This window comes from Caretta caretta, chromosome 3 (assembly GCF_965140235.1).
Source record: "Caretta caretta isolate rCarCar2 chromosome 3, rCarCar1.hap1, whole genome shotgun sequence".
NCBI lineage: Eukaryota > Metazoa > Chordata > Testudines > Cheloniidae > Caretta > Caretta caretta.
In genome coordinates, this window is record NC_134208.1 from 91,978,706 (window position 1) to 91,990,664 (window position 11,959).

Genomic DNA, 11,959 nt, shown 5'->3' on the forward strand with positions numbered 1-11,959 from the left:
GACTCTCATCTCTGGATCACCTGGCATAGCTCAGAACAGAATGCCCAGGCAGCCCACAACAGAGCTCATCTACTTGTAGCTTCCTGTTGCTAAGCAACCTCCTCCACCCCATTCTGGTGTGCAGCCTGGTTGCCTAGCATCTCCTATTGGTGCAGGCACAAGCATCAGAGAAGATTCTTCCAGACAGGATGAAATTCACTCCTATACAGAGTCTTGCACAAAGCCTATGTATCACTTAAGTCCTACTTAGCTCTGGTCTACACTACAAGTTTAGGTCAAATTTAGCAGCGTTAGATTGATTTAACCCTGTACCCGTCCACATGACAAAGCCATTTTTGTTGACTTACAGGGTTCTTAAAATTGATTTCTGTACTCCTCCCCGACAAGGGGATTAGCGCTGAAATTGACATTGTTGGGTTGAATTTGGGGTAGCATGAACGCAATTCGATGGCATTGGCCTCCGGGAGTTATCCCAGAGTGCTCCATTGTGACTGCTCTGGACAGCACTTTCAACTCAGATGCACTAGTCAGGTACACAGGAAAAGCCCCGCGAACTTCTGAATTTCATTTCCTGTTTGGCCAGCGTGGTGAGCTCATCAGCACAGGTGACCATGCAGTCCCAGAATCGCAAAAGAGCTCCAGCATGGACCGAACGGGAGGTACTGGATCCGATCGCTGTATGGGAGACAAATCCGTGCTATCAGAACTCCGTTCCAAAAGAAGAAATGCCAAAATGTTTGCAAAAATCTCCTTGGGCATGATGAACAGAGGCTACAACAGGGACCTGCAGCAGTGCCGTGTGAAAATTAAGGAGCTCAGGCAAGCCCACCAAAAAAAACCCAAAAAACCCTAAACAAAGAGGCAAATGGCCGCTCCGGGTCAGAGCCCCAGACATGCTGCTTCTATGATGAGCTGCATACAATTCTAGGGGGTATCCCTACTACTACCCCACCTCTGTCCGTGAACACCTGCAAGAGGGGAGTTTCATGCAACAGGCATGAGGATTTTGGGGAGGAGGAGAGCAGCGCACAGCAGGCAAGTGGAGAAACCATTCTTCCTGACAGCCAGGAACTGTTTATCACCCTGGAGCCAATACCCTCCCAAGGCAGGCTCCCGGACTATGAAGCCAGAGAAGGCACCTCTCCGGCTTTACAAAGTGTACCTTTGTAAATATAATACATGGTTTAAAAGCAAGCATGTTTAATGATTAAATTTTCCCTGAAGACTTGGGATGCATTTGCGGCCAGTACAGACCCCCTTCTTTTAAATGGCCAACCCAACGGGTGCTTAGTATGGGAAAGGAGGGTGCTGCTGTTTGAAACCATTCCCACATGTTATGAAGGTTGAAGAAGCTGAAAGACTGGTTTATCATGGCTGCCTGCAAGCTGAATTCTGTTCCCCAGCCCTGCGTGTGTGATCTCTCACACCAAACCAGCAGGCCCTCAATATAAGAGGCAGAATGTGATCTTGTACCAAAAGCACATGTGCTTTGTAATGTTAACAGCTTGGTTCACCATGAAAGAGAGTCTACCCATTATTCTCTAAAATGTGTTTTTAAATACTACTCTCCCTTTTTTCCTCCCGCAGCTGTAAATGTTTCAATGCTGCCTCCATCATCTCTGTCCCAGAGGCTAGCGCAGATAAGGCAGCGAAAAAAAACGCACTCACAATGAAATGTTCTCTGTGCTCATGCAGTCCACCCGCACTGAAAGGACTCAGCAGAATGCATGGAGGCAAGCAATGTCAGAGTCCAGGAAAGCAGAAAATGAATGTGAGGACAGGAAAGACGAGCAAAATGAGACGTGGCGGGAGCAAGATGAGAGGTGATGGCAGCGTGATGAGAGAAGGCAGGATGGAAAGCTGAGGCTACTGGGGGTATCAAATTGATATGCTCTGGTGTCTGGTGGAGCTGCAGGAAAGACAGTAGGAGCACAGACTGCTGCTGCAGCCCCTGTGTAACTGCCCACCCTTCTCCCCAAGTTCCATAGCTTCCTCACCCAGACGCCTAAGAACGCACTCCAGAGGACTGCCCAAGCAACAGAAGGCTGGCATTCAATAAGTTTTGAAGTGCAGTGTGGCCTTGTCCTTCCCTCATCCACCACGCCACCCGGTGCTTCCCTCCTCCCGGGTTACCTTGGCAGTTATCCCCTTATTTGTGTGATGTATTAATAAAGAATGCATGATTTTGAAACAATGACTTTATTGCCTCTGCAAGCGGTGATCGAAGGGGAGAGGGCTTTTGGCTTATAGGGAAGTAGAGTGAACCAAGGGAGTAGGTTTTCATCAAGGAGAAAAAAAAAACAACCAAACAACAATTATCACACCATAGTCTGGCCAGTCTTGAAACGGGTTTTCAAAGCTTCTCTGATGCGCAACACGCCTTGCTGTGCTCTTCTAATCACGCTGGCATCTGGCTGTGCGTAATCAGCGGCCAGGCGATTTGCCTCAACCTCCCATAAACGTCTCCCCCTTACTCTCAGAGATTGTGGAGCACACAGCAAGCAGCAATAACAATGGGAATATTGGTTTCGCTGAGGTCTAACTGAGTCAGTAAACTGCACCAGCGCGCTTTTAAATGTCCAAATGCACATTCTACTACCATTCTGCACTTGCTCAGCCTATAGTTGAACTGCTCCTTACTACTATCCAGGATGCTGTGTATGGCTTCATGAGCCATGGCATTAAGGGGTAGGCTGGGTCCCCAAGGATAACTATAGGCATTTCAACATCCCCAACAGTTATTTTCTGGTCTGGGAAGTAAGTCCCTTCCTGCAGTTTTTGAAACAGACCAGAGTTCCTGAAGATGCGAGCATCATGTACCTTTCCCAGCCATCCCACGTTGATGTCGGTGAAACGTCCCTTGTGATCCACCAGTGCTTGCAGCCCATTGAAAAGTACCCCTTGCGGTTTATGTACTGGCTGCCAAGGTGAAGGTGGTCTGGTCCCAAGATAGGGATATGGGTTCCGTCTATTGCCCCATCACAGTTAGGGAATCCCAGTGCAGCAAATCCATCCACTATGACCTGCACATTTCCCAGAGTCGCTACCCTTGATAGCAGCAGCTCAGTGATTCCGTTGGCTACTTGGATCACAGCAGCCCCCACACTAGATTTGCCCACTCCAAATTGATTCCCGACTGACCAGTAGCTGTCTGGCATTGCAAGCTTCCAGAGGGCTATCGCCACTTGCTTGTGAACTGTGAGGGCTGCTCTCATCTTGGTATTCTTGTGCTTCAGGGCAGGGGAAAGCAAGTCAAAGTTCCATGAAAGTGCCCTTATGCATGCAAAAGTTTTGCAGCCCCTCGGAATCATCCCAGACCTGCAACACTATGCAGTCCCACCAGTCTGTGCTTGTTTCCTGAGCCCAGAATCAGCATTCCACGGCATGACCCTGCCCCATTGCCACCAGGATGTCCAAATTGACGTGCTTTGAGAGAAGTCTGTGTCCATAGAATCATAGAATCATAGAATATAAGGGTTGGAAGGGACCCCAGAAGGTCATCTAGTCCAACCCCCTGCTCAAAGCAGGACCAATTCCCAGTTAAATCATCCCAGCCAGGGCTTTGTCAAGCCTGACCTTAAAAACCTCTAAGGAAGGAGATTCTACCACCTCCCTAGGTAACGCATTCCAGTGTTTCACCACCCTCATAGTGAAAAAGTTTTTCCTAATATCCAATCTAAACCTCCCCCACTGCAGCTTGAGACCATTACTCCTCGTTCTGTCATCTGATACCATTGAGAACAGTCTAGAGCCATCCTCTTTGGAACCCCCTTTCAGGTAGTTGAAAACAGCTATCAAATCCCCCCTCATTCTTCTCTTCTGCAGGCTAAACAATCCCAGCTCCCTCAGCCTCTCCTCATAACTCATATGTTCCAGACCCCTAATCATTTTTGTTGCCCTTCGCTGGACTCTCTCCAATTTATCCACATCCTTCTTGAAGTGTGGGGCCCAAAACTGGACACAGTACTCCAGATGAGGCCTCACCAATGTTGAATAGAGGGGAACGATCACGTCCCTCGATCTGCTCGCTATGCCCCTACTTATACATCCCAAAATGCCATTGGCCTTCTTGGCAACAAGGGCACACTGCTGACTCATATCCAGCTTCTCGTCCACTGTCACCCCTAGGTCCTTTTCCGCAGAACTGCTGCCTAGCCATTCGGTCCCTAGTCTGTAGCTGTGCATTGGGTTCTTCCGTCCTAAGTGCAGGACCCTGCACTTATCCTTATTGAACCTCATCAGATTTCTTTTGGCCCAATCCTCCAATTTGTCTAGGTCCCTCTGTATCCTATCCCTCCCCTCCAGCGTATCTACCACTCCTCCCAGTTTAGTATCATCCGCAAATTTGCTGAGAGTGCAATCCACACCATCCTCCAGATCATTTATGAAGATATTGAACAAAACCGGCCCCAGGACCGACCCTTGGGGCACACCACTTGATACCGGCTGCCAACTAGACATGGAGCCATTGATCACTACCCGTTGAGCCCGACAATCTAGCCAGCTTTCTACCCACCTTGTAGTGCATTCATCCAGCCCATACTTCCTTAACTTGCTGACAAGAATACTGTGGGAGACCGTGTCAAAAGCTTTGCTAAAGTCAAGAAACAATACATCCACTGCTTTCCCTTCATCCACAGAACCAGTAATCTCATCATAGAAGGCGATTAGATTAGTCAGGCATGACCTTCCCTTGGTGAATCCATGCTGGCTGTTCCTGATCACTTTCCTCTCATGCAAGTGCTTAAGGATTGATTCTTTGAGGACCTGCTCCATGATTTTTCCAGGGACTGAAGTGAGGCTGACTGGCCTGTAGTTCCCAGGATCCTCCTTCTTCCCTTTTTTAAAGATTGGCACTACATTAGCCTTTTTCCAGTCATCCGGGACTTCCCCGGTTCGCCACGAGTTTTCAAAGATAATGGCCAATGGCTCTGCAATCACAGCCGCCAGTTCCTTCAGCACTCTCGGATGCAACTCGTCCGGCCCCATGGACTCATCACTGCGCTGCTGTCACCGCCTCGCCTGCTTTTGCGGGTTCTGATTCTGCACATACTGCAGGATAATGCACAAGGTGTTTACAGCGCTCATAACTGCCGCGGTGATCTGAGCGGGCTCCATGCTTGTCATGATATGGCGACTGCAGGAGAGCAGAGTTGCAGCGGAAGCAGTGGTTGATGACGGATGCCACAAGAATAGATATTTATAGAGAAGGACGAGAGGACCTGTGAGGTGGATTCATGAGAGCAAGAGAGCAGAGCTGCAGCGGAAGCAGTGTATGATGATGATTAGCAGTCCTACTGCACCTTCTGCTGCCAGCAGCACCCAGGACACAACAGCGGCGGCGAGCTGAGTTGAGCAGGCTGGACACTTGCTGTTGTATGGCGTCTGCGTGGAAAAAAGGCGCAAAACTATGGTCTGCTGTTGCTTTCACGGAGGGAGGGGCAACTGACGAGGTACCCAAAACCACCCGCAATAATGTTTTTGCCCCATCAGGCATTGGGAGCTTAACCCAGTATTCCAATGGGTGTCAGAAACTGCAGGAACTGTGGGATAGCTACCCACAGTGCAACGCTCCAGAAGTTGATGCTAGCCACAATAGTGAGGATGCACTCCTCCAACTTAATGCGCTTAGTGTGGACATATGCAATCGACTGTATAAAATCAATTTCTAAAAATCAACTTCTATAATATCGACCTAATTTCGTAGTGTAGACATACCCTTATACAGGTACATTGACCCTATGGGCCCTGCACAGGAAGTGGAATTTATTACTGGGTACAGCATCTTTCAAAAGACTCAAGGCTTTTTACAGAGCTAAATAATGATACACATAAAAGTATATGGATCACATCCCACTTTCAATACAGTCACTTCTGTAACTGGATGCAATAGCCATAGTCACAGGGCACCGAATACTACAGTAGAGTTTTAATATCCAAAGTGAAGACTGAAATCCAATGGAAATTACTAGGGAATTTTAAGTAGGCAAGTAGTCATCTCATTTACATTTGTCAAGGGCACCAGGTGGCAGTTGGGGATAACTGAATTTTGCTTTTCCTTTCTATAATCTCAAAATTGCAAATTTATATTCCTCTCTCTATATATAAATATAGTGGCAGAGCTTCAACCCCATCCCCGTGGGTCCCGTGCTTCCAGACAGTTTATGCTAGCCTCAGAGGCTCACTGACCCTCCATTCTCTCTCTGGGGCCAGGGTACAGTTTACTGAGCTCTTTTCATCATAATACAGCAAGGAGGTTGGTGAGAGAACTCCCACATTCTCTGTTGTCCTTATGAGCTTATTCCAGAACAGTTTAGCCTCCTGTCCTGACAGGGACCGGTCTTCCCCTCCTAGGAGGTGTTTCTGTAGTGGCGGGTTGCAGGGAACCCAGGCCTACCCTCTACTACGGGTTCCGCCCCAGGGACCCTAATAGCAGCAGCTGTTGACAGCTGACCTTTCACTGCCGAAGCTGCTACATTTCCCTGGGCCACTTACCCACAGTTCCCCCGCTTCTCTCTGTTAACACCTTCTTCACCCTTACCTTAGGGCTCCCTTTCCAGTGGCTTGAGGGTATCTTCATTACTCAGCCCTTCAGCTCTACTTCCGCTTCCTGGCTCTCCTCAGCCTGACTGGAGTGAGTCCTTTTATAGTATCAGAGGGGCCTTAATTAGAGTCAGGTGTTCACATTAGCTTAACAGCCTCACCTGACTCTTTGCAGGCTAATTGGAGTCATGTGTCCACCCTAGCCTGGAGCAGCCCCTGCTCTGGTCAGTCAGGGAACAGAAAACTGCTTATCCAGTGGCCAGTATATCTGCCTTCTACTACTCTGCTGTACCCAACTGGCCTGGGTCTATCACAATATAAATATACTAAGAACATTATTTAGGTCAAGCATTCTGAAGTTAGGAAATGCCATATTTAACCATACACCTCTCAATCCCATCACTCTGAAATGAGGGCCAGTGACCCTCAACATGAGGTACAACACACCTTGAAATGTGGGATACAATGATGGATACTACAATATTAGAAACCTAGGCTCTGGTCTTGCAGGGCATGCTGACCCCTGTGTCCATTCAGAGCCCCAGTGGATGAGCTGGCAGGACTGAGGTCTCAGTGCTGTGAGGTCACTGCTCTTCTGGGCATCCCAGTATCCAGATATCTGTCTCCAACTCTTCATCCTAGGATATCACTGCATTCCCCCTGCCCTCTGCAGGGCAATCAGACCCCTGTTAGGTTCAGCCCCTTTGTCCCTAGAGGGGGAGGAGACCCCGCCCTGTTACTTTGTAAACTCCAGGGTACATACCTCCTCATGTGGCTGAGCTCCAGGTACTGCGCACATGTTGCCCCTTCCAGCAGAGACTGTGCCGTAGTTTCATGAGCCCTTCATTTCCTGTCTTCTGACTCCCAGGCCTCCCCTTCAATGCCACCTCCCCATTTACATTGCCGCACCCCATCTATCGCCCATGCTGTATTATTCACATCGGAATACCATGTGTACTGATCTGCACGAAGATTATTTAGGTAATAACATAAGAATGGCCATACTGGGTCAGACCAATAGTTTACGTAGCCCATTATCCCATTTTCTGACAGTGATCAGTGCCAGATCCTTCAGAGGGAAGGACCAATTATCAAGTCATCTATCCACTTCCAGCTTCTGGTCAGAGGTTTAGGGACACCCAGAGCATGGGGCTGTGTCTCTGTCCATCTTGGTTAACAGCTATTGATGGACCTGTCCTCCATGCACTTCTCTAATTCTTTTTTGGACCCAGTTATACTTTTGGCCTTAACATCCCCTGGCAATGAGTTCCATAGGTTGACTTTGTGAAGAAGTACTTCCTTATACTAGTTTTAAATCTGCTGCCTATTCATTTCATTGTGTGACCCTTGGTTCTTGTGTTATGTGAAGGGATAAATAACAGCTTCTTATTCACTTTCTCCAGGCCATTCTTGATTTTACAGACCTTTATAATATCATAATGATTGAGGTGGAGGGTATTTCCTGAAGATTAATAACTGGTTGGGAGCAAAGGCCAGGTGAGGAATATTAACTCCAGCCAACCATTGAATCCTCAGGAAATGGCCTGAACGGTGGTGGTTATTGCTATTACAAACTGAAAGTGGAACCAAAAAAAGCATATGGATTTTCTTCTGCATTATGTAGCCACAATTGGCATGTACAAGCCTTTACAGTAGCCAATCAGCTCATTTGACTATCTCTTGATCTTATGTTATAATTTGCTGTTTTGAAGGAATGGGGAACATTATAAAAACATTTCTACAACTGCAGCAGTGAGAAGGCAATAAAAATCCCATCCCCAGCTTTACAAAATGTCTCCACTCCCCTTCAACAGTGGTTTCTCTGTTATTTCTACTATTGCCTAACACCCTAAATCAAAATAACTCCACCACCCCCCATCCCCACCTGCACCCCCTGCATACCACTTTCTATGGGTAGCTACTTTTGTTATCTCAGATGACTGAGATAACAGATTTGGCAAAAAATAGGACTGCGTACACATATATGTGGATGGGGAGGGGAAGGGCCTAATCCTTGGTTTGAAGCAGACTCCAAGACAACAATTATAACCATGATGCAGTTAGTTGAATGTGTAATTTTTTGACTTAAATGAAAGAAGGGGGGAAAAGGAAAAAAGCTTAAATGTAGATAATTATGTCAACTTACTGCCAGCACTTTTACTGAATTCTTTGCAACGTGTAGCTTTTCTCCCTGGTGGATTTCACTGCAAAATGTGATTCTCCATCAATATTTTGTATGGATACCATATTGACAAGCTTTTAACAATCTCTCAGTGACTTCGTCAGAGTCATGTTATGCTGTGTGAAGGCTAATAACATTTAAAATAGTCACCATGCAGTGCTCTGTATCCTCGTTCCTCACAACACGCGGCACATGAACATCAAGTTAAAATTACAGGCAGAACAATACTTAGGGATATTTTCTTAAAGGTTTAATGCTCACTTGGAAGATTCTAGAACTCTGTGGAGAGCAGCCTGCTGCAAATATTAGCAAATTATGAAAGCAATGAGAGATGTATCTGTATTTTCTTAATGAATGCACTTCTGCTGCAATTCCCAGTTATATCACTGGCAACTGTGCACATAATTCTTACCACATGGATAGTGATGTGGTGCCAAAATTTTAACAAGAAGCTCCCCCAATTTTTTTTCCATCAGTCAACAATATATGTGATATTTGTGAGTAAAAATTTTGCCTTCCACTACATCTTCCCTTCAAAAAAAGAGTCCATTGATCCCAGTCTTTGCTTTCTTTTAAATAACCAAAATAAATCAAACGATTTCTCCCCTCAAAGCCATTGGTTCTCTACTCTTTATCTCCTAAAAATCATTCAATACTTCCCCCTCATCCTCTACCCTTAGCCAATAACTCTTGACCATGATCTCATTCCCCAGGCAGGTACCCTATCTGACAATTTTTTCTCACAGCAACAGTGATAGTGGCAAGTAGATCACTCCTCTGGCTGTGTGGTGGTTGGTGTGGGTGGGGATGGGGATGAATCATAGAATATCAGGGTTGGAAGGGACCTCAGGAGGTCATCTAGTCCAACCCCCTGCTCAAAGCAGGACCAATCCCCAACTAAATCATCCCAGTCAGGGCTTTGTCAAGCCTGACCTTAAAAATATCTAAGGAAGGAGATTCCACCACCTCCCTACGTAAGGCATTCCAGTGTTTCACCACCCTCCTAGTGAAAAAGTTTTTCCTAATATCCAGCCTAAACCTTCCCCCCTGCAACTTGAGACCATTACTCCTTGTTCTGTCATCTGCTACCACTGAGAACAGTCCAGAGCCATCCTCTTTGGAACCCCCTTTCAGGTAGTTGAAAGCAGCTATCAAATCCCCCCTCATTCTTCTCTTCCGCAGACTAAACAATCCCAGTTTCCTCAGCCTCTCCTCATGAGTCATGTGTTCCAGTCCCCTAATCATTTTTGTTGCCCTCCGCTGGACTCTTTCCAATTTTCCCACATCCTTCTTGTAGTGTGGGGCCCAAAACTGGACACAGTACTCCAGATGAAGCCTCACCAATGTCAAATAGAGGGGAATGATCATGTCCCTTGATCTGCTGGCAATCCCCCTACATATACATCCCAAAATGCCATTGGCCTTCTTGGCAACAAGGAAACACTGTTGACTCATATCCAGCTTCTCGTCCACTGTAACCCCTTGGTCCTTTTCTGCCGAACTGCTGCCGAGCTATTCGGTCTCTAGTCTGTAGCAGTGCATGGGATTCTTCCGTCCAAAGTGCAGGACTCTGCACTTGTCCCTGTTGAACCTCATCAGATTACATCTATGATTCATAGAGTGGATGGGTCCACTCTGGTCATGTGGTTGGGTGGCTGGATTGGTTCTTCAGATGGGTGGGTCTCCCCTGATTGCTGGAGGTCTGTCCTAGATGGTGGGTTAGGGAGCAGGTCTCCCCAGGCTCATATAGAGGATTTGGCTGTATCAGGCTCTAACCCCTCCCAAACTCTTGGCTGGGCCAGGGAACACAGCTTCTAGCAGGAACTCCCACTAAGTGGAGCAGCAGGCAGGGTGATGCAGGAATTATGTAGTGCATCCCCAGTACACTACTGGAGGTAGTGGTGAGGGACACTGGAAAGGAGTTCCCCTCATAACAGCTGCCGTAGCAAGAGCAGGGGCATCCCTGGGCTGACAGTTGCCTGGCTGTGTTAGCAGCAGCTTCAGTTCCAGCCTCAGAAAAGGCTAAACATTTTAACAAGCAGAGCTGGTCCTAGCATTTTTAGGTGGGCCTGAAAAACAATTTTTTCTCCCTTTCCCTCCTCCAAATATAACCTGAAACCACCACAGCATCATTGGTGCATAGCTGGCTGACAAACATAAAGAGTGTGTTTAGGCATGTGCCAGGGGATGTTTAGGTCCATTCCAGCCTCCTGCTGCAGAAATGAAACCCAGCTGCTTGTTCCTTTCAACTCTAGTGCCTGGTTTACATTTAGAGGCCACCTGAGACACTACTTTCTCCCACCCCACAGCCATGGTTGTGATCAGGAAAGCAGTCAAGCTGGAGCCCCCTCTCTTTAAAAGGGAGGGGATGCCTGCAAGGTGCTCTCTCTGTGGGCTCTTGGCTTTGAAACTTGCTTGGCCCTAGTCACAGGCTGGATTTGTTAGGTTTTGCCATGTGTGCAGAAGGTTATCTTTTACCTTGACCATCTTAGGAGATGCTAGCTAAGAACGCAGTAGCATGGAGGGAGGGCTATTGTTCTTGTCAATTCTATATAGTGTTGCCAACTCACAATTTATTTGAGAGTTCAGCTGGGGCTGGAGCCAGTCTGGCAATGGCGCAAGAAGAATATAAGCTCTGACTGGGAGAAAAACTCCTCTGATTGCCTTCCCGCACTGTCCCACCACCTATGGAAGAGAAGCCAATTAGAGCTGCTGTGAGAAGCAGGCGGAGTTCTCCGCCATCTCCTGAGGAGCCAACACCATTCTCACCCCCCACCTTGGACAGAGCTAAAGAGTCCAACATCTCAGGGCAGCTTTGCTGCCTCCTCTCCCATCCCTTCCTGTGAGCAACAGGGATGGAACAGCACCTCCCCTCCCCTCCTCCCTCTCCTTGCAGCACCCCGCCTGGGAAGGGGGAGGAGAGGATCCCATGAGCTGCAGGAGGAGCAGAGCTCAGGCTGGGGGTGGGGTTGGAAGATATGAATGCAGAGTTGATGGGGAGCTGGTGGCAGAATGAATTCGTGGGCAGGGGACTGGCAGATGTGGGAGTGAGAGCTCCTGCAACGGGGCCAGAAACCACCTTAATAAATTTGGGAGAGTGGGTAACACCCGTTACACACCCACACTGGGGTGGGCTGGGGGAAGATCAAAAATAAAAAGACAAACCAAAACCACACTATCATCCTTTTTTAAAAAAAATCTCACGATTTTGGGGGTCTGACTTGTGATTTTTGA

General features: G+C 47.5%; 1 protein-coding gene across 1 annotated transcript in view; it reads right to left on the reverse strand.

Moving 5' to 3' along the window:
• CEP85L (centrosomal protein 85L) overlaps positions 1-11,959 on the reverse strand; it is a 274,922-nt gene that overhangs the window by 258,396 nt on the left and 4,567 nt on the right. The window lies entirely within an intron of this gene.